General features: G+C 39.9%; 1 protein-coding gene across 1 annotated transcript in view; it reads right to left on the bottom strand.

Moving 5' to 3' along the window:
• Positions 1-687: 687 nt before the first annotated feature.
• LOC103697359 (nicotinamidase 2-like) overlaps positions 688-24132 on the bottom strand; it is a 34537-nt gene continuing 11092 nt past the window's right edge. Inside the window, exon 2 of the mRNA XM_039120262.1 lies at positions 688-965. The gene's annotated coding sequence lies outside the window, so the exon portion shown is untranslated. The remainder of the gene's footprint in view (positions 966-24132) is intronic.

Here is a 24132-nt window from a genome sequence, read left to right as displayed (position 1 = left end):
ATAGTGCCTAAAACCATTTTTAACCTCATTCAGTATCTAGTTCAATCAGAGGAGATAAATCAATATCCTATTCAATGTTGGTGCTGGTCAAGATAGTTTAGATATCAGCCTTTAAAGCCTATACATGTCGGATGTGTGTGTGTGTGTGTGTGTGTGAAAATTGATATTATTTTGACAAGAATGAGTTTTATTTGGTGTATGAAATTATTACTAACTAAAATCTGTCACTTTAAAATTTTTGTGTAATCTCTTTTCTCTAACATGTATTATTTTCCAACTTTTTTATGTTTCTTTTTTTATCAAGATTTTGGAACTTGAACCAGGACTAACAAAATAAACTCATTTGGCCCAAGCAAACCAATTCTTCAGCACTTTTACCCAAGGTAGAATCTTCTAACTCCCCTACAGGGTTATTGTCACATCCCTTCTAAAATAAGCATCATGATACCAAGAACAGAACAGAATCTCAAGATGAAGTAGACACGTTCTTTGATACTTCTAGAGAACAATAAAATGATAAGCAGCATAATCTTTTTGAAAGTTACGACCAATTTAAATCTGTGGCTTTCAGCTGTAGAGTGCAATACATGTTGAGTAGCCAAAAACATTAATTTGCAAATAGCACTAAACATGCAGCAACAAGCACAGAGACTGACCAACCAGCAGAAGGAAATGGCACCCTAAGACTTATCACAAGGTGAAAACAGAAGCATGGTATTCCATAAAGAATAAACAGACAAGAAACACAACATTTACATTTTTGGTGAAGATATCCACATCATTTAAGGAAAAGGACTTGTATTTTTCACCTCAAGCTATTTACAATTAACATCATACACCCCAGATCTTCATTTACAATAGAAGTTTTATCTCACGCAACTATTACATCCAACAATATACACCCATGATATGCCTGGGACTGACCATATCCGTAATCCACACTCATGATGTCGAAAATCCCAGACCTGAATATTATTATGAAAAATACAAAATTCAGAACATAAATATAATGGAAGTAGTGGTTTTATGAGAAAAATCAATATTTCAAAATTCTAATTAATAAGGATGTAGCAAGCAAAAATATAGCATGACTTATAAAAACTTGTAACCTTTATAAATGTCCTCGTACTAACAGGGTTGGCCCAACCCTTAGACGACTAAGGCGGTCGTCTAAGGCCCCAGCCAAAAGAAAGCCCGCCGCAAGGAAGGCCTCAAAGATAAAACAGGAAAAAAAAAGGGCCCCTCTTAGTGAGTTCGTCTTAGCCCCCCCCCCCCCCCCCCCCCCCCCCCCACTGCAGGGAAGGCCTCAAAGACAAAATAGAAGAAAAAAAAAAAAGGCCCTCTTAGTAAGTTCGCCTTAGGTTCCCAACTGCATTAGGCCGCTCCTGCGTACTAAATACTTGCGTGCCTTCTTAAATGAACTTGTACCTAGGTGGCACAATCTTTTTGAAGGGGTCAAAAAACACTTTCCAAGATAAAAAATGCACAAAGTGCATTTTTCACAATCAACAGAGACAGCCATGTGAAAGCGAAAGGTTTTGGCAATAAGTGATGCTTAAATGTCCTGAGAGATAGAACGAGCTTGTAAAAAAAATTTAACAAGGAAACATGAATACTCTACCACAAAATTCTACTAAAACTTCAATTCCAAACAAGAACTGAATTCATATCCTGATTAAAAGCATAAGAAACTGATGCAGGACATAGGGAGAAGAAGGAGAGGGAAGAAGAGAAAAAAGAAAAGGAGGGAAGAAAAGAGAAGAAAAAGGAGAAGAATAAGACGGAGAAGCAACTAAATATTCTCAAATCTTTATAATGCAGAACTTTTCTCATTCATTCACTTTTCCGATCTACAGAGTTTATAAAGGCTCGAGGGTCAAATAGTGGTATAGAAGTAGAGGGAATGAGATTTGTGGTCATTTGAAACATAGTAGATGGGTGGTGACTCTGTTTGTTCCTAGTCATAGTGTGATGCACTTAAGTATAGGGCAATGAAAGTATATAGAGATAGACTAAAAATTATAATAAGTAATTTAGATTCCTAAACTACTATGATGCACATAGTAAAACTAATAAGTCTACTGTAGATGATATGTCAAAGTTCAAAAACTAGGATGGATGCAAATAAAAGTTAGATGCAAGAATATGGTGTTTTTTTATTGGTGGAAGAAAGGAATAAGGTTAAACTTGGACTAAGGCAATTTACCTAATCAAATAAATATTAATGAAGCTTTCAAAGGGAAAGACGTTACCTCATAAAAAGTAATTTAAACCACTATTTCACCTTCTAAACAAAAAAAACTCATTGTAGAAGCAGAATCAGCGGAAGTGAACATCAAAAATGGAATTAGCACGTCAAAATTAGCTAGGACAGGTTTCTAATGCTGATGTGGCAGGTAACGTGGTGCTGACATGGCTGATGACATCAACAAGCTGCATGGCTATGATGATGTGTTAAGGTTTGCTAACGTTTACTGCTGTCTAGCTGAAGATATGGGAAATTTGATGATGTAGCAAAAATTAATTGTGTCAGCGGGTTGGTGTGAATTAGACCCGGATCCACAGGGCACTTACCGGGTTTGGATCGGATCTGGGTTAGACCTAGATTCACGACCCCTTCTTCCTCGTAAGGGATTCGATCCGAAGTCCTTACGCATGCGGTAGAGGGCCTCGGCCAAATGACGATAGACTCGGTTCGACAGTGAGGGAGATTGAGGCTGATGGCAAGGGCCGAAGACGATGCGGCGACGGCAATACAATGATGAAGTTGAGGAGATGGGTGGACTACGCTGGAGATGCCACGAACAAGGTCGACTCATAGCAAGAAGCCTTCTCGTATATGATTTCATCCAACAAAGCGACGGAGTAGGAGATCCAATGCCAAGGCAAAGGAACCAGATGGCTAGGCACGGGTGGTCGATGGCGGACTCACGAGATTTGGTGATTAATCTCTTCATGGAGGATGATGCGACTGGCAGAGAATGCGGAGTTTGGCACCGATGCGGTTGTGAGGGAGCGGCAGGGATTCGATGAAGGGATAGTGGGCTGCCGGTGGGTGATGGAGACAGGGGAAGGAGAGAAGCGAAAAATGGGGGGTGGTGAATAAGGGAATCGTCCCTCTCTTTTCCTTTTTTTTTCTCCCGACCTTGGGAAGGATCCAATGAAGGTGTGCCATGAGACATCAAGATTGCCCAGATTGGAGAGCGAGAATCTCAAGGTGAAGCTGTGAGTGGACTAGGCTATGGTGGAGAATCGAAATTTGCTTTGATACCTATTGCCCAGAGGTGCAACCCAAGAGGGAGGGTGAATTGGGTCTTTTAAAATTAATAACGTGATGTGAATGAGTTACTGAAATCTTCTAATAACTTAGAGATTTAGCAGCGGAATTAAAGTTGCACAAATAAATTAGTGAATTAAGATGAGGAATGCAGTTAGAAATATGCAGTAGAAGAGGAGAAGCAAGTCACACACAAACACAAGGATATATAATGGTTCGGTGCACTCCCAGCACCTACATCCACTCTCCAAGCCATGATTGAGATTTCACTATAATCTAGCAGATTGCAGCCTGATTATTTTCTGGGCTTACAATCAAAAATCCAGTTGGTTTTCCCAGGCAACCAACCAAAAACCTATCACCGTTTGTTTTTCCGGGCTCACAAACAACCCAGTTGGTTTGAAGACAAACCAACCAAAAACTTTTTTTCCTTGCTGAATACTCTCGATTCAGCAACTTCCAACCAAGGCTTGGAAGAGCCTTTACAAGTTTCAGACAGTGAAACTGTTACAGCAACAAATAATCCAAATAAATGATTGTTGTAACCAGAAAACTCAAAACTTCAGAGAATATAGAATAAATCAATAGAAATAAAAGCTGAAGCCGATGAAGAGGTTCCCTTCAATTTATAGACGAGTTCATCAAAGAGATTTGAATTTCTTTCTTTCCGTTCTGATGGAAATTTTTTCTGTTACAGAAGAAGACAAAAGTTGTTACAAGCTTTTCGTTGTGGTCCCAACAGTACAGGGGTCGACTAATATTTATCCTAGGTCGGCACTTCAAGATATTGAGACGGCTCTTGCTGTTGTAACTTCAAGGAGTCGACTCATTAACCTTAAGGGTCGACTCATCCTCTTTAGGAGTCGCCTCTTTAAACACAAGGGTCGACTCATCCAATAATTTTTTGGCCAATGCTGAGACTAAACTAAGGTCGACTCTTCAAACACAAAGGTCGATTCTTCAATGTCGGGGGTCCACTCATTTGGAACAAGGGTCGACTCTTCAAATCTTGTCTCGGGCGGTAAAATCTCTCTGTTTACTTTGAACTACACAAGGGTCGACTCATGTTTAGTGAGGGTCGACTCATTGACTGTGCCACTTGAAGAAAACGTGCCAGAGTCAACTCAAACTTGTCCTTTTTGCTTAGGGGTCGACTCAAGTTTCTCAAAAAGAAAACTCTAGACTTCATATTTGATCTCCATGGATTGGATTAAGATCATTTTTCTTTTAGAACATATCCAATAAACTGTTTATGAAGAATTAAGAACAATGATTTTGCAGTGCTTCATTTCTTCTGATTTTTCTTGACTTATAGAACTTCACAATTAAGCCAATATCATTAGTACTCAACATTATCTCTAGTGTTTTGTAATCATCAAAATTCATCCTTTAAGATTGACAATCTCCTCCTTTTTCATAATGACAAAACCATTGAGTCTAAAAGAATTTAACAATAAATTTCAGAGCAATTATAAGAATTTTGTAATGAAGTTCAGAGCAAAGATAACATTCAGAGATATAAGTATAATTTCAACAAGTTGAGGAAAAAATCTCTCCCTATCAGTTACAAACATTTAAATTATGCAAAGTTCTTCTTTTCTTAAGATTTTTCTTGGCAGTACTATTACCATATATATATATTACCATTTAAATCTCCTCCTATATATTACCATTAATGTCATATATACTTTGGAATTCTTTTCTTCTTTTCTCATCTCAGTTTGGAATTCTTTCACATATCTCCCCTTTTTGTCATCAACAAAAGGAAGGAAAAAAAATGATTTCAATTTTCCTCTTGTTGTGAGCTTAAGCATTAAGGATTAATTAACAGTTGTGTTAATGAGAGAAGGTATCAGACTCAATATATTTTTAATCTATCAGAGCAACATACAATTCAAGAAAACGTATATTTCAAGAAAGATAAGTATTCATTGCAATTGATAAATGAAGTACACTTAATAAATCAAAATACAATTGGTATCATGTTCAGTCAACATACAAGTGTGCCAAAAAAAATAAAACGAAGCTCAATACAAAGTTATGTTTTGAAAACATGAGGTTCAGTCTAGGTTCAGTCTAGGTTGAAGGTTTTGAAGATGAAGGTCCAGATTGATGTTGTTCAGTGCAGAGAGAGAGGCTGAAAGCTGAGTGTGCTCTTCTTTCAGTTCTTGTAGAGAACCTTGAAGAGAATTTCTTTGTTCTTTCAAGTGTTCTTCAATTTCAGTAATTCTTCTCTGTTGATTAGCTGTCAGTTGTCTCAATCCTTGAAGTTCAACTTTTACTTCTTTTACCAAGACAGTGAGATCAATCACTGAATTCCAGCAGACTCCAGAATTGAACAGTGTTTTTATGATGTTGACTCCAATAAATTTTAACTGTCACTTCTCAAGTCTTAGTGGAGGATCTGAAAGTCTTTGGATTGAAGGAGGTTGACTAACTGGAGACTCTTTTGGAGGTGCTTCAGTAGGGATTCTTTTGCCTTTCAGTGGTGTTGGAGTGTCTTGACCACTTTCATCTTGAATTCCTTTCCCTTTATGAATCCATTTGCCCTCAGTTTTGACAAATTCCATTCTTTTCAGTGATTTGTCATTGTAGACATCTGAATATAGAAGTTTTTTCTTGGTCTCCCCTTCTAAATTCATAATGAAGTAAATGAAGACTAATGTAAGAACCATACCATAGGAAAGTGAAGCTCCCTTTCTCTGTCCTTGTGTCTCCATGTATCTAATCATCATGCAGGATAGGTTAAGTGGCAATCCTTGAATCACATGATGCATAACTAGTATGTCTCTTTCTGAGACATGATCAAATTTTTCTGTCTTCGAAAATAGCATCTTGTTGATCATGTGATGCAACAGACACATCTCTCATTCAGTTGATTGGCACTGACTTCAATCCAATCTTCTATGACTTCGCTACTCAGAATAGTGCTTATTCCTTCGTTTCTATTCTCTAAATGATCTCCATTCTCTCCATCATTGGGAATCCGAAGAGCATCCCTAAGAATTTCTTCAAAAATTAAGATAGAAATATCTTTAACCTTGGATGAGATCTGACCTTGCCCAAATCTTGCATTGTTGTAGAACTCTCGTACCAAGTCTAGGTAGGTCGACACATTCAGTGAACACAAGTACTCCCCACCCATCTCCTTTAGATTTTGACCTAGTGGAAAATTCTCCTCCAAAAACTCAAAATCCACTCTTCTTCCGGTGGAGACGGTTCTTATGGAGAGAGGACCTTGTTTTGAAACCAAAGACGGAGGTGACAGAGGAGCCGAATCGGGCTGAGGTGGTGGCGTTTCTTGTCTTTGTGGATTCACGGCTTTCTCTGCCCTAGCTTTTGTTCTCCTCTCAGTTTGCGGAGTGATACTCTTCCTCTTTGGTCCGAATGTGAGTTGCTTTCTTCTTATCATTGGAAGATCAATCAGAACCTCTGAAAGGATTTCTAGGATTTTGGAGGTTTTTTGTATGAAAGAGTGTTTAAAAGCTAAAAACTTTCTAAAGAAAATGAGACATTTCAGGTTCAACATTTCAAAGAGAGAACGTTCTTAAAATCCGTTTCAAATAGTACTATTTTAGTCGACTCATTTAACTTATAAGTCGTCTCTTGTAGATTAGGGGTCGACTCTTTTAACTTATGAGTCGTCCCTTACTACATGAGTCGACTCCTCATTCACATGAGTCGTCTCCTCAAACAGTTCAAGAGACAATATTTTTAAATAAGATTTAAAAATCAATTGTAACCCACATATCAAATCAACTAAAATTCAACTAATAATAATCAATCAAAATATGCAATTTAACATTTATAATCAGTCATCAAAATGGATCACAAATGCATATTTCACCTCTAAATTTACAAAAGAATTCTTCATTAAGAGATTTAGTGAAAAAATCTGCAATTTGTTTATCAGTATTTATAAATTTTATTTTTATATTCCTATTTTGAGCATGATCTCTTATAAAATGATGTCTGATTTCTATATGTTTAGATCTTGAGTGTTGTATGAGATTTTTAGTCAGATTTATGGCACTAGTGTTGTCACACCTTATAGAAATTTTATTTTGTTTTATGCCATAGTCCTCGAGTTATTGCTTAATCCATAGGATTTGGGCACAGCAACTTCCTACAGCAATATATTCAGCCTCAGCTGTAGATAGTGCTACGGAATTTTGCTTCCTGCTAAACTAAGAGATTAAGTTTGTTCCAAGAAATTGACAAGTTTTACTTGTACTTTTTCTGTCTAATCTACAACCAGCAAAATCAGCATCTGAATATCCAATTAAGTCAATTGTAGATGCTTTAGAATACCATAAACCTAAATGTTGAGTTCCTTGTAAATATCTTAGTATTCTTTTAACAGCAATAAAGTGTGATTCTTTAGGATTTACTTGATATATTGCACACATGCAAATACTATGCATTATATCAGGTCTACTTGCTGTAAGATAAAGTAGAAAACCAATCATTTCTCTATACAGCTTTGAATTAAAAGATTTACCATGCTCATCTTTTTCTAACTTACAGGAGAGGCTCATAGGAGTACCAAACTTCTTTAAGATTTTCTGTGTATTTGCTTTGGCAAATGAAGATTCCATCTCTTGTTTGCTTGATTTGAAGTCCAAAGAAGAAGTTGAGTTCACCCATCAAACTCATCTCGAACTCACTTTGCATGAGCTTAGCAAATTCTTCACATAAACTTTCATCAGTAGCACTAAATATAATATCATCAATATATATTTGAACAATCAGGATATCAGCATTTTTCTTTTTAATAAACAGTTTTATCAATATTTCCTCTTGAAAAATTACTCTTTATTAAAAAATTGCTTAATCTATCATACCAAGCTCTAGGAGCTTGCTTCAAGCCATAAAGTGCTTTGTTCAATTTAAAAATATGATTTGGAAGTTTATGATTTTCAAAGCCGGGTGGCTGTTCTACATAAACTTTTTCAGTTATAAACCCATTTAGAAATGTACTTTTGACATTCATTTGGAATAATTTGAAGTCCATAAAACATGCAAATGCAAGTAACAACCTAATAACTTCAAGTCTAGCTACGGGTGCAAAGGTTTCATCAAAATCAATTCTTTCTTCTTGATTGTATCCTTTAGCAACTAATCTAGCCTTATTTCTAATTGCAATGCCATCTTCATTTAATTTATTTCTAAAAATCCATTTTGTACCAATTACAGAAATATTTTCAGATCTTCTAACCAAATTCCAAACATTATTTCTTTCAAATTGATTTAATTCTTCTTGCATAGCCATTAACTAATTATTATCTTTTTCAACTTCTTCAAAAGATTTTGGATCTATTTGAGAAACAAATGCAAGGTGATTACAAACATCTCTAATAGAAGATCTAGTCCTAATGCCATGTGAAGGAACACCAATTATAAAGTCTCTAGGATGACTGGGTGCATACCTCCATTCTTTTGGTAGACTAGTTTTACCTTTAAGCATTTGTTCTTCTTCTTGATTTTCATCATGTTCTGAATTTTCAGATGCAGAGACATCCTTTAGGGTTAATTGCATGGAATGCCGTACCGGCCCGTACCGGCCGGTACGGGCCGGTACGTACCGGTCCGGCCGTGGACCGGTACCGGAACGGATAAAAAACCGGTATTTCCCGGTTTTTTATCCGAACCGGCCGGTACGGGTGCGTACCGGCCGGTTCGGGCCCGTACCGGCCGGTTCGGAGCCCGTACCGGCCGGTACGCACCTCGTACCGGTGCGAACCGGCCGGTTCGCACCGGTACGATTTTTTTTTTTTTTAGAACCACAGCGCCGCGCGCTGTGGTTTTTGAAACCACCGCGTACCGGCCGGTACGGGACCGGTACCAGCCGGTACGTACCGGACCGGACCGGTACCGTACCGGTCCGGCCACCGGTACGCCGACCGGTACCGGTACGGCGGACCTTGGTTAATTGTTTGATTTCTTTATTGAGTTCTCCTGCATCATCATCGAGATTTACAATCTTTCTTGAAGAAATGTCATTAGATTCATCAAAAATAACATGTATTGATTCTTCAACAATTAGAGTTCTCTTGTTGAATATTCTATATGCTTTACTTGATGAAGAATATCCAAGAAAAATAGCTTCATCTGATTTGGAATCAAACTTTCCCAAGTTGTCTTTACCATTATTTAGAACAAAACAATTGCAACCAAAAACATTAAAGTATGAAAGATTTGGTTTCTTGTTTTTCAAAAGCTCATAAGGAATTTTCTTTAGAATAGATCTAATAGTAACTCTATTAAGGACATGACAGGCTGTGTTTATAGCTTCAGCCCAAAAATACTTAGGTAAGTTGCTTTCACATAGCATTGTCTTAGCCATTTCAGTAAGAGTTCTGTTCTTTCTTTCTACAACTCCATTCTGCTGTGGTGTTCTTGGTGCAGAAAAGTTATGATCAATAGCATTTTCTGTGCAGAAATTTTCAAAGTAATGATTTTCAAATTTAGTTCCATGATCACTTCGAATCTTGATAATTTGCAGTCCATGTTCATTTGAAATCTTTTTATACAGTTTAGTAAATGCTGAAAATGCTTCATTTTTGTGTGTTAAAAATAGAACCCATGTATATCTAGAAAAATTATCTACAATAACATAGCCATAATATTTTCCACCTAGGCTTGCAGTCCTAGTTGGTCCAAATAAGTCCATATGCAGAAGCTCTAAAGCTCTAGTTGTGGAGACAACATTGAGGATGATAGTGTTATTTCGATGATTAACACAGCCATTGAGGGAATATCAAATTAATAATACAGTTTAACGTGATACATCACTAATGAATACGACACCCTCGATATATTCATGATATATTAAGAGAATGAGATCAAGACGTCTTCCAATGATTAACAACGAGATAAAATTTATAGTAGAAAAGTGATAGAGAACTCTTAAATCTAATTCAGCAAAGTTTCAAGTGAAATATACTCTTAAGGGTAAAACAGTAATTTTTATTGTTAAGGATATGTAGCTCTATCATAGCATACACTCAAAATTACTTGAAATATGTTTCATTGATTATATGAATTAGTCTAACCTTAAGATGCAGGAAAGTATGGATTGAGTCGACCCCAGAGGAAGTGGAGTCGACCCTGGCACACCTTGGAACCATCTGGCACATCCCTGCAAAAATGGCACAGATGAACAGTGAGTGGAGCCGACCCCATGTATCCTTGAGCCGACCCTAGGAGAGGAGCCGACCCCAAAGAACCTTGAGCCGACCCCAGCTTGAAGCCTGAAGAAAACAACTCTCTGAAATTTTCTGAGAGGGCTGACCCCAAGTTTTTCTGAGCCGACCCCCGATGGAGCCGACCCCAGGAATACTTGAGCCGACCCCAACTGAACATGAGTTGACCCCAAGGATATGTGTTCCAAACCATGTCTCTGAAATTCCTGAGAGGGTCGAACCCAATGGAACTTGAGTCGACCCCACCGTAGCATGGGTCGACCTCAAGAAAGGTTGAGTCAACCCTAGTGAAAACAGCCAAAAATACAAGGTTCTGTGGTTCTTGAGAAGGCCGACCCCACTGTAGCAGGGGTCGACCACAAGTCAAATGAACAGTAAGTTGAGTCGACCCCAGGAAAGTTTGGGTCGACCCCAGCACGGGCAAGGGAGAGCACCGAACCACTATACTTCTTGTGTGTTTGCCTTGTGTGTCTTTCTATTTTCACTACACACACTTAACTAGTATTAACTAAGCGATTCAATCATCTATCAATTTCATTAAGGAACTAAAAATTTATAGAAACCAATTCACCCCCCCTCTCTTGATTTGTTTTCCTAATTGACATGCAGTACAAATTGTCTTTTTCAAAAATCAGTTTAGGTAATCCAAAAACAAGTTCTTTTCGAATAAGCTTTGAAATTAAGTCCATGCTTGCATTAGCTAATTTTCGATGCCATAACCAGCTAGTCTCACTATTTTTGGTTTTCATAGCTACCAATCAATCCATGTTTTTCATTAGTATTTGATCTAAATCAACCAAATACGCATTTCCATGCCTATGTCCAGTAAATATTATACCACTGTCATTCAGGGCCGGCCCGAGCCTTAGGCGACTGAGGCGGTCGCCTAAGGCCCCGGGCCAAAGGAAGGCCCCGGGAGGCTGACCAAAAGGAAGCAAAGGCCCCATATAAACGGGATCAGGAGCTGGCTAAGAATCTTCTCCCCTCCATCGGTGGAGAGTTTCCTGGCCTGCAGAGGGGCAATTTGGAAGTTGGGGACAGTAGTTTTGTTTTGGGTTGGGGGGGGGGGAGAGAGAGAGAGAGGAGGGATTTGGTTGGCTTGATAGACGCCTGAAGCCACTCTTACCTTTCATCCCTTCTCTTTTTTGGTTTTGGTCTTGGTTTTCCTTCCCTCACACTACTCCTGATCCAGCTGGGCCATCCGGAAGAAAGATAGGGGGATTGGAGATGGACGTCTTGGAGGGTGGAGATTCTTTTAGTTTTCTCCTCTCGGTTTCTTCTCCCCTCTTGGGTGGTAGAGAGAGAAAAGGAGGGAGGGGGTTGAATGGCTGCTGTGCCGTGATGTTGCAGTTGCTGCTTGGGTACTCACTTGAAGGGGAGATGGTGGGATGGGATTTTTATTAATTTGATGGAGTGAATTTCCCATAATGACCCTACTTTCTCTTATTGAGAGATTTCTTTATGGACAAATTCTTTCCTTATCTTGACCATGAAGTGCCATGGGATGACCTTTTCCTATCCGGCTCTTGCTTGACATGGTAAACAGTATTTCCAAGTATTATCTCAGTTATTTAATCAGTTTCATGGCCCTTCATTTAGAATAATTACTTTTATGTGCTTCCATTCAAGAATTATATTAAATTGAAAAGGCTTCTTGTCTATCTTTGTTAGATTCATGGTTGAAATAGTGTACTTGATAGCTATCTATTTTTATATATATTTTTTAAGTATTTTATATTTATTAAAAAAATTATTATTAAAAAAATTATTATTAAAAACAAAAGGCCTCATTCATTGGATTCGCCTTAGGCCCCAGAATGTATTGAGCCGCCCCTGCTGTCATTAGTAGTAGAAACTAAGCACATAGATGATTCAAAAGTCACAACATATCCTTCATCACAGAATTGACTAATGCTTAGTAAATTATGTTTTAATCCATCTACTAATAAAACATTTTCAATAAAAGTTGTTGGAGTGATCCGAATGTTACCAATACCAATGATTTTGCCTTTGCCATTATCACCAAAGGTAACCATTCCTCCATCTTTCTTTTTGAGGGACATGAATTAAGATTCATCCCCCGTCATGTTTCTAAAGCACCCACTGTCCAAATACCATCTTTTGTTTGATTCATGGGATGCTAGACACTCCTGCAAAACAGAATTTAAGCTTTTATCTTAGGTACCCAAGCTCTCTTGGGTCCTTGCAGGTTAGCAATAATACTTCCTTTTGGAATCCATATCTTTTTAATTGAAACATTACTTACAAGATTCTGGCTTTTAGGATTGCATGCAGTGTATTTCTGCTTCAATTTGTCTAACTTAAATAGTGCAGATTTTGGTTGAGCATAAGTTGGTTTTACAAACATGTTTTTCAGTGATTTTTGTTTTTTCTAAGGATTATATCCTAATCCAGCCTTGTCAAAGACAGCTCTCTGATTTCAAGAATTAGATTTAATTTCTCAGAGCTTATGGTGAATTTATCTACTATCGGTTTCAGTTTATCAACTTCTTTAGCTAGATTTTGATTTTTTTCATGTAGTTCCTTTTCATTTTTCAGAAGCAGAGCATTTTCTTTTTCTAAGGATTGATTCTTAAGTTTCAATTCCTTATTCTTTAAGCTAAGTTTTTTTATATTCAATCATTAGCTTAGAAAAAGCATCTTGAAGTTCATCAAAAGTAAAATCATATTTAGTATCTAAGTATACCTCATTTTCGTGTGTCATTAGACACAGATTTGTAGCTTCTTGTTGCTGTTCTTCTTCTCGAGAGTTGGAGTCATCACTGTCACTTCAAGTAGCCAGCATAGCTTTCTTCTTCAATCTTTTCGGAACCCTTTTTAATAAGGGACAGTCAGTTCTGAAGTGTCCTGGCTTTTTGCACTCAGCAAACATATTGCTCCTTATGATTATTTTCCTTACTTTGCTCCCCCTTGATTACAGGCCTTTTCTTGAAGTTTTCTCTATTTCTTCTGAAAAACTTTCTAAACCTTCTTGTAATCAGGGCCATTTCTTCACTGTTGTCAGATTCAGAATCCTCGCTCTCATCTTTATGTGGAGTGGACTTAAGAGCAATTGTTCTACGCTCCTTGGGTTCATCCTTCGCAAGGTTCTGTTTCATTGAAAGCTCATGAGTTATTAAGGAACCCAGCAGTTCTTCTAGTTGGAGAGAGTTGAGATCTTTGGGTTCTTGTATGGTAGTGACCTTTTCTTCCCATGCTCAAGGAAAAGACCTAAGAATTTTTCGAACAAGATCACTGTTAGAGTAAGATCTACCAAGGCTTTTCAAGTCATTTATAATATCAGTGAATATAGTAAACATTTCAGTTATAGACTCACTGTTTTCCATTTTAAATAATTCATATTTATGCACTAGCATACTGATTTTAGATTCTTTGATCTGGTTAGTGCCTTCATGTGTAACTTCCAGCTTATCCCAAATTTCTTTAGCAGTCATGCAAATAGATATACGATTAAACTCATTTGCATCTAAAGAACAGTAAACAATATTCATGGCTTTTGCATTCAGCTGAGCCATTCTTTTATCACGGTCATCCCATTCAATTTCAGGTTTGAATAAGGTGATGCCATCAATAATCTTAGTTGGTATCTGAGGTCCATTGACAATAACAGTCCATAAATCATAGTGAAGTGCTTGAATAAAAATATGCATACGTGCTTTCCAATAAGTTTGTGCCATTGAAAAGAGGTGGTCTGTTGGTAGATTGTCCTTCGGCAATAAAAGTTCCCATAGAGGCTGCCATGACCTTTAACTCTTGATTGTTAGATCAATAAGTTACTGTGAATATCAGGCTCTGATACCACTTGTTGCCCAGAGGTGCAGCCTAAGAGGGGTGAATTGGGTCTTTTAAAATTAATAACGTGATGTGAATGAGTTACTGAAATCTTCTAGTAACTTAGAGATTTAGCAGCGGAATTAAAGTTGCACAAATAAATCAGTGAATTAAGATGAGGATTGCAGTTAGAAATATGCAGTGGAAGAGGAGAAGCAAGTCATACACAAACATAAGGATATATAGTGGTTCGGTGCACTCCCAGCACCTATATCCACTTCCCAAGCCACGCTTGAGATTTCACTATAATCCAGTAGATTACGGCCTGATTGTTTTCCGGGCTCATAATCAAAAACCCAGTTGGTTTTTCCAGACAACTAACCGAAAACCGATCACCGTTTGTTTTTCCAGGCTCACAAACAACCCAGTTGGTTTTCAGACAAACCAACCAAAAACTTTTTTTCTTACTGAATACTCTCGATTTAGCAACTTCCAATTAAGGTTTGGAAGAGCTTTTACAAGTTTCATACAGTGAAACTGTTACAGCAACAGATAATCCAAATATATGATTGTTGTAACCAAAAAACTCAAAGCTTCAGAGAATATAGAATAAATCAATAGAAATAAAAGCTGAAGCCGATGAAGAGGTTGGCTGTGGAAGAGTGTCTCAATGCTTGAACACTAGCTCTTCTTGATGCAATGAGAAGCTTCGACTAATTTTCTCACAGAAAAAGATTTTTGAAGAATGTCGGTGAGGATGATGAACTTTTCAGCTTTTTTTCTTCTCTTTGATTATATTTCTTTCCTTGTTATCTTTCCTTTTTGAGGTTCCCTTCAATTTATAGACGAGTTCATCAGAGGAATTTGAATTTCTTTCTTTCCGTTCTGATGGAAATCTTTTCTGTTACAGAAGAAGACAAAAGTTGTTACAAGCTTTCCGTTGTGGTCCCAGCAGTATAGGGGTCGACTCATGTAACTCAGGTGTCGACTCATATTTATCCTGGGTCGGCACTTCAAGATATTGAAACGGCTCTTGCTATTGTAACTTCAAAGGGTCGACTCATCCTCTTCAAGAGTCGCCTCTTTGATCCGGGACAATCTCTAGCACTTACGAGCGTCTCGGTTGTCTCAGTCCCACGCTAGAGGAACCACACGACGCGCGGGAGGAAGCGCATTCCGAGTTCCATGTGAGAACCATACCCGACATGCGTTCTGAGTTCCATGAGAGGAAGAGAACCATCCCGACGTGCGTTCCGAGTTCCATGCGAGGAGGAAAACCATCCCAACGTGAAGACGATGGTGAGTCCCACGCATTCGCCAAGCAGGAGGAAGTTCGAGCCTTTTTCGAGCCATCCCGCATCACGCACGGGAATCATTGCATGGACGTGGGACGTGAGGAGCGTGGGACGCGTTTTCCAAGCCTACTTCAGAGCCATCACACGTCCGCGCCTGGGTCCCACCTCAAGAACTATGCACAACGGACGGGAGAAGTTTTCCGAACTAACCCACGTGAGGCACGAGATTTGTTGCATGGCATGGGTCTCATGCAACGTGGGACACAGGGGACTTTGAGGTGTTTCCAAGCCACGCATAGTCTCATGCAACGTGGGACTCGGGAGGCTTTGAAGTACCTCTAAGCCATGCATGGCTATTGGGGAGAACGTGGGATATGGGGAGTAGCATGGGGAGCCAGTCTCTTCGTCCCATGTGGTTGCACCGCATAACCCCACCACATCTTGCCCACTCCGGAGGAAGTTGTCCACATCGGGTTCGTGGGATTGTGGGAAAGCTTCGTTAAGTCCCCGGCCTTTAACTAGTCTGAGGAGACTAGTGAGGGAGGAAGAAAAAAAGGAGTGTTAGCCTTTGTAAAGAAGGAGCTTCTGAAACAGAGAGAGAGCCTGGAAGAGAGAGAGAGAGCTTGTGAGAGGAGTTTGAGAGTTCAAGGGAAGAGATAGCCTTTGTAGTAAGGAGTAGACCTTATAACAGAGAGAGTCACATAAGTGTACGAAAACTCTTCCCAATAAAACCTCTTAGTCCCAAAACATTTCTCTCTCCTATTTTGACGATCAGAATGAAGGCTTTGCATTTCTACCTTCCTCGTTCGGATTACTCTTTAAACACAAGGGTCGACTCATCCAATAAATTTTTCGCCAACGCTGAGATTGAACTGGGGTCGACTCTTCAAACACAAGGGTCGACTCTTCAATGTCGAGGGTCAACTCATTTGGAACAAGGGTCGACTCTTCAAATCTTGTCTCAGGCGGTAAAAGCTCTCTGTTTACTTTGAACTACACAAGGGTCGACTCATGTTTAGCGAGGGTCGACTCATTGATTGTACCACTTGAAGAAAACGTGCCAAAGTCAACTCAAACTTGTCATTTTTGCTTAGAGGTCGACTCAAATTTCTAAAACAGAAAACTTTAGTCTTCATCTTTGATTTCCATGGATTGGATTAAAATCATTTTCCTTTTAGAACATATCGAATAAATGTTTATGAAGAATTAAGGATAATGATTTTGCAGTGCTTCATTTCTTCTGATTTTTCTTGACTTATAGAACTTCACAATTAAGCCAACATCATTAGTACACAACATTATCTCAAATGTTTTGTAATCATCAAAATAGCGGGCTGCCGGTGGGTGATGGAGATAGGGGAAGGAGAGAAGCGAAAAATGGGGGGGGGGGTGAACAAGGGAATCTGTTGCCCAGATAGACAACCCAAGAGGGGGGGTGAATTGGGTTTTAAAATAATTTGGCTATTAAAACTTTTGTGGATAACTAATTAATGCTTTTGCGAGATGATTAATTAGTTTCTATGTGCGGTGAATGAAATGCGAGAGATAGAGAGAGACAAACAATCACAAACACAATGTTTTATAGTGGTTCGGAGCTAACCCTTGCTCCTACGTCCACTCCCCAAGTCTCACTTGGGAATTCACTATAACCCCTTGGATTACAGCCGGTTGTTTTCCAAGCTCACAACCAAACTTGTTTTACGAGCTCACAACGAACTCGGTCGGTTTTCCCAGGCTCACCGACTAGAACCAACCCGATTGTTTTTCCGGGATCACAATCGAACCCTTACACGTTGGTTTTACACTCGGCTCACCAACCAACCTCAATACCCTTGATTCAATCCCCCGATTGAACCAAGCAAAGACAAGATGGAAGTAAAAAGGAGTAACAGAAAAACAGAGCTTCTCAAAAGCAGATAAATAACAATATAAACAAAAAAGAAGTTAGAAGCCCTCAAACACGTTTGAGTTGGAGTAGAGTAGGGCTTCTTGAACTTCGGGTCTCCTCTTGAATGTCTGGTCGACTTGAATGCAGGAGGAGATCTCTTTCAATGTTGGGAAGTAGGTGGATGCAGTTAATGTTGCTCTTCCCTCTTTTCCGTTGAAAACCAGGTTGCAGAGATTGAAAGCTTGATTACTTTGAGTGAAATGGTTGTTCTCTTCCTTGCTACAGTCTTCTGTGGCTATTTAAGCCATCCCCCACGGAAACTAGCCGTTAGAGACCTTTTTCTGCCCGTTCTGCACACTCTGCACAGCCTGACAATATGTCCGTTGGTGGGTTGGAGTCGACTCGCGCGATCAGGAGTCGACTCGGCTGTAGCGGGAGTCGACTCATGCTTTTCTGGAGTCGACTCGGCAACTGTTCCGGATTTGAATTAAAGTCGCCTCTTCGACTGGGAGTCGACTCGACTTGACCCGGAGTCGACTCGCCAACTTCTGGAGCTGACTTGGCATTTTCGGAGTCGGCTCATCCCATGGAGTCCGTGGATCTATTTTTGAACTTGGTCCACTCGAGTCGACTCGACAATCCTGGGAGTCGACTCGGCGCTCAGAGCCCGAACTCTCGATCTACTGTCTTTTGGCTCGTCCAGTCATGGAGTCGACTCGAACTGTTCCGGAGTCGACTCGGCTCTCAGTTTCCGAAACTTAGTCTTCTGTGTTTTTAGTGAAGCGCTGCCTTGGAGTCGACTCGAGCTGTCTGGGAGTCGACTCGAATCTCAGAGACAGCAAATTGGTCTTCTGTCTTCTTTGGGGTCGCGGTGTCTCGGAGTCGACTCGTGCAATGCGGGAGTCGACTCGAATCTCAGAGTCCGAAAAACGCTCTCTGACTTTTGCCTTGTGTACTGCTGAGAGTCGACTCTCACTATCTTTGGAGTCGACCTGCCAACCATCGGAGTCGACTCGCGTTCCACAGGAGTCGACTCGAATCTCAGGGTCGAAAACCGCTCTCTGACTTTTCTGCCTGTAACTCCTTGGAGTCGACTCATACTTCTCCGGAGTCGACTCGGTAAACATCGGAGTCGACTCGCGCACTTCAGGAGTCGACTCGCTGACAGATTTTGAGTTGATGCTTTCTGTTTGTTTGTCTGTTCTCAGTTGGAGTCGACTCGTAATGGTCAGAAGTCGACTCGAGCCCGTGCCAGTGATCCTGATACGCTTGGAGTCGACTCGTAATACTCTGGAGTCGACTCGAGTCTCAGACTTTGGTTCAAACTGACTTCTTAACTTATCCAACATATTATGAACCAAGTCTTGAGACACTTAGACAAGATTTTCACTGAAACACTCAATTGAATTCATTAGTAAACAACATATATACTCTAATGCTTTGAGCTCATCAAAATCAAATAGGGTTTTAATCAATCACTCCACAATCTCCCCCTTTTTGATGATGACAAAACTTTGAGTATATGTAAAGTGAATTGCTCAATAAACAAGGAAATAAAATCCATAAATGAATTCATATGTCTGGTAATTTAATATATCCAAGCTTGAAAGGTGTGAAACAATAAATTTTGGAGTTAAAGCTCCCCCTTTCATTTGGAATTATATAAGCCTTCATATCATGCAATCAATTGTTTGGCTTATATATATTTAATGATTTGGCTTTCTTAAAAATTCAGATTCTCCCCCTCAACATATGCATTCTACTATGTTTTGATTCTCTGAATTTTCTTTTAGTATATTGAAGTTTTTGAATTTTAAATTTTGATATTTAGAGGGAAAATCTGTCAATTTGTTCTTGAGTTGGATTCAGCTAATCTCCGAATATCCCTTGAATAGATTCTGGAGATTACTCCATTAGGAGCCCCAAAAGAGAGATAATGAGCCTCGAGGTACCAAATCCACTAAGAACAAATTATGTTTTAATTTTTGATTCTCATTTTGATTTCTTTTATGTTGATTCCATTTACATATCTATTCAATATTTCTCCCCCTTTTTGTCATCGTATCAAAAAAAAAGGAGGTAAGCAGAACACACAATCAATCATAGATCAAATTGCACAGAAATGAAGATAAGATGTCTACTCATTGTATTGATGTGTATGTGAATACATTTGAGAATACAATAAGTAAAGCAAAACAGTACATGTCAAAATAAAACACAAAAGCAGCTACGGTCTCCTCGAGGATGTAGCTCCTCCTCTCGAGGATGTGGCTCCCCCTCTCGAGGATGTATCTCCTCCTCTCGAGGATGTATCTCCTCCTCTCGAGGATGTGGCTCCCCGAGGCATGCGCTCAACCAGTGCTTGGACCGCATTGGTGACATTCTCGAGCTGTCGGATAACGGCCTGAATGGCCCTGCTCTGTGTCGTATCGAGCTCGAGGACCGACTTCTGCAGTGCGTCCAGCTTGTCGATGAGCACATTCGACAAGCGCTCGGCCCCCTGGATAGTGGTGCTCATGTCCTTCCGGATGTCATCGCGCATCTTCCGAGTGATGCCCATGACCTCACTCATACTGGAGAACTGAGCCTGAATCAAACTCCTCACGTTGTAGATCTCTTCCCGTACATGGGCCGTCATGTCAGTCACGGCTGTCAAGGAAGGGACCAACTCAGAAGATGTGGGTGCAGGAGTGGGAGCTGGCACTGAACCTCGGAGCTCCCGAAGTAGCTCATCTCGCAGGTCTCTAACAATCTCCTGCCGCAACTCCAGGAGCTGCTCAGGAGCGATCCGGACCTCCATAGGTGGTGGAGCTGAGGAGGAAGGTCCGGCTGAGGTGGTAGGAGCAGAAGTGGAGGGAAAGTCAGGATAGTCAGAATCTGGCTCAGGGCTAGGAGAGTGTCTGGAGGTATGTGTGGAGGTGGATGACTTCCTAACCCATGTTCCCTCTACCTTCCGAAATCCCATCCTGTGTAGGGTCCCCGGACGCATGCGATCAGTCCATCGCAACGCCTTAGAGGGTTCCCCCTCAGGAATGGGAATCTCGTACTCCCTAAACAACAGAGTGAACATCATACCGTAGGGGAGGGTGAGCCTAGGTCTATCTAGGGGCTCACACAGATATCTATAAATGAGTTTGGGGAAGTTGATTGGGGTGTCCTGAAGAATATAAAACATAAGGGCGAGGTCCCTCTCAGACACAAAATCGAAGCGGCCAGTCTTCGGAAAAATGGACCTAGACAAAATACTCAGGAGGATCCGCACCTCAACAGGAAGTGAGCTAGCGGATACCTCGTCTAAAGGGGACTGAGGAGGATATCCTAGTATGGCCGTAAGGGCCTCAGTCCTGTCCTCGAGGTGTGTGGGAGCCACCCCTACTTGTGGAAGGTGGAGGATGTGGGCAATAAGATCCTCCGTAACGAACAGAGGGACACCGGCTACCGTGCCCTCGATACCCCCATCTCCCCGATGGACGGTACCGTAAAACTCTCTAACTAATCCAGGGTAAGTGGGGAGATCTAATGTAAGGAAATACTCTAAGCCCTGGACACGCAATCTCTCACCTATGGTGAAGCCCTCCCGGGAGAGATAGTCGAAATCGACGTATCTCCCGGTGGAGACCGCCTTCCCGGCGCACGGGCTCGCGGGAACCGCCCTCGGCGGGGAACGAGCCGGAGGTTGTGACCTCGCGGGATCGTGCCGAGCCTTGGAGCGCCTCTCGGGACCGGCCTCGGGTTGGGGCCTCTTCCGGACGACGGCTTTACGAGGCATAGTGACCTAGAATGGGAGGAAAAGCCCTAATGGACGGTGAAAAGTCGACGGAAAAAGCTTGGGGACGACCGGGGACGACCTAGGAGTCGGCTCTAGGGCTTGTGAACAGTGGCGGCGGAGAATAGAAATGTTTTGAAAACGATGGAGCTAGGGTTAAAAAGTCGGATCCCGACTGCGAGTCGACTCCTCTGAGTCGCGAGTCGACTCGACCTCGAGTCGACTCCAAAGTATGCGCGAGTCGACTCTCCTTATGCGCCTATTGACCCCGACTCTCCTTATGCGCGAGTCGACTCCCGACTGTATGCGAGTCGACTCCACCTCTGCTGCCATCGACCTCGAGTCGACTCCCGACTAAGCGCGAGTCGACTCCCCCTTACGAGCCGACTCTGAAACTTACTCGAGTCGTCTCGAACTTTGGCACGCACCTAAAAATCATGCTATGTTCGTGCCGAATGAGAAAAAATCACTAAATTATGATCTGATTTGATGATCATTGAAAAGAAACTCTATTTTAACCACAATCTAATCATCAAAATCAATGAATCTAGTGGAAACTACCACTAGGATGGATCAATCACTCCTAATCCCCTCCTAAGCACACTAAATCTCTCTTCACTTAGGGGTTTTGTAAAAATGTCAGCTAATTGATCATCAGTACAAACAAATTGGAGTGTCACATCACCATTCAATACATGATCTCTTATGAAGTGATGTCTTATCTCAATATGTTTAGTTCTTGAATGCTGAATTGGATTTTTAGTTAGATTAATGGCACTTGTATTATCACAATTAATGGGTATTTTATCTTGTTTAATGCCATAATCTTCTAATTGTTGTTTGATCCATAAGATTTGAGCACAACAACTCCCGGCTGCAACATATTCAGCTTCAGCAGTAGATAATGCAACCGAGTTTTGTTTCTTGCTAAACCATGATATTAAGTTTTCTCCTAGGAATTGACATGACCCGCTGGTGCTTTTTCTATCAAGTTTACATCCAGCAAAGTCTGAATCTGTATAACCTATTAAGTTCAGGCTAGATTCTTTAGAATACCATAACCCTATATTCTTTGTTCCTATTAGGTATTTAAAGATTCTCTTTACTGCAATTAGATGTGATTCCTTAGGATTAGCCTGATATCTAGCACACATGCAAACACTAAACATGATATCAGGTCTACTTGCAGTAAGATACAATAAAGATCCTATCATACCTCTATATAGTTTCTGATCTACAGATTTACCTGATTCATCTTGGCCTAATTTGCATGATGAGCTCATGGGAGTGCTGATTGATTTGCTTCCCTCCATATCAAACTTCTTGAGCATCTCCTTGATGTATTTGGCTTGATTGATGAAGATGCCTCCTTCAGATTGTTTGATTTGAAGTCCAAGGAAGTAATTTAGCTCTCCCATCATGCTCATCTCAAATTCACTCTGCATCAAGTTAGCAAATTCTTCGCAGAGACGATTGTTAGTAGCACCGAAAATAATATCATAAATCTGTACTAACAACATATCTTTGTTTTTCTTCTTTAGAAACAATGTAGTATCTACATTACCCCTAGAGAACTCATGTTCTAATAGGAATTTGCTAAGCCTCTCATACCATGCTCTAGGTGCTTGTTTTAAACCATAAAGTGCTTTGTTCAATTTATAAACATGATTAGGGTATTGATGATTTTCAAAACCAGGAGGTTGTTCTACATATACCTCCTCATTAATATACCCATTTAAAAATTCACTTTTTACATCCATTTGAAATAACTTAAAGTCCTTAGAGCATGCAAAAGCTAGTAAAAGTCTAATTGCTTCAAGTCTAGCTACCGGAGCAAAGGTTTCATCAAAATCTATACCTTCTTCTTGATTATAACCCTTGGCTACTAATCTAGCCTTATTCCTTATTACAGTACCATTTTCATCAAGTTTATTTTTATAAATCCATTTGGTACCTATAATTGAATATTCAGTAGGTCTTTCAACTAGATTCCATACTTTGTTTCTAGTAAATTGGTTTAATTCTTCTTGCATTGCATTTATCCAATTTACATCTTTTTCAGCTTCTTCTATGTGTTTGGGCTCAAAATGAGAAACAAAGGCTAGATGATTATTTAAGTTCCTAAGGGATGCCCTAGTCCTAATAGGTTGAGATGGATCATCTAGAATTAATTCCTTAGGATGCCCGTGAGCATACCTCCAAGCTTTAGTTAGTCCATGATCCACAATAGCCTCTTGGCTTGATGATGCACCTTCAATTAATTTTTGATTATCATCTTGTAATGTCATCTCATCTATCTTTTCTTCAAGAATTTCAGCATCATCATCAAAATTAACTCTCTTGCTAGAAGAGATGTCACTAGAATCATCAAATACAACATGTATAGATTCTTCTATAACTAGGGTTCTTTTATTAAAGACTCTATAGGCTTTGCTAGTTGTAGAGTACCCCAAGAATATAGCCTCATCAGATTTTGAGTCAAATTTTCCTAGATTATCTTTCCCATTATTATGAACAAAACACCTACATCCAAAAACATGAAAGTAGTTTACCTTTGGTTTTCTGTTTTTTCCAAAGTTCATAAGGTGTTTTCTTTATAATGGGTCTCAATAAAACTCTATTTAATATATGACAAGAAGTATTAATGGCTTCTCCCCAAAAGTACTTAGGGAGGTTACTTTCACATAACATAGTTCTAGCCATTTCCTCTAGAGTTCTATTTTTCCTCTCCACAACTCCATTTTGTTGTGGTGTCCTAGGTGCAGAAAAATTGTGAGTTATTCCCTTTTTACTACAAAACTCATCAAATAAATGATTTTCAAATTCGGTACCATGGTCACTTCTAATAGCTATTACTGTAGTATCTCTAGTATTGGTTACTTCCTTATGAAACTTTTTAAATACTGAAA

This window comes from Phoenix dactylifera, unplaced genomic scaffold (genome assembly GCF_009389715.1).
Source record: "Phoenix dactylifera cultivar Barhee BC4 unplaced genomic scaffold, palm_55x_up_171113_PBpolish2nd_filt_p 000764F, whole genome shotgun sequence".
Classification (NCBI taxonomy): domain Eukaryota; kingdom Viridiplantae; phylum Streptophyta; class Magnoliopsida; order Arecales; family Arecaceae; genus Phoenix; species Phoenix dactylifera.
The sequence above is the reverse complement of the archived record's forward strand: the minus strand, read 5'-3'. Positions and strand labels throughout refer to the sequence as shown.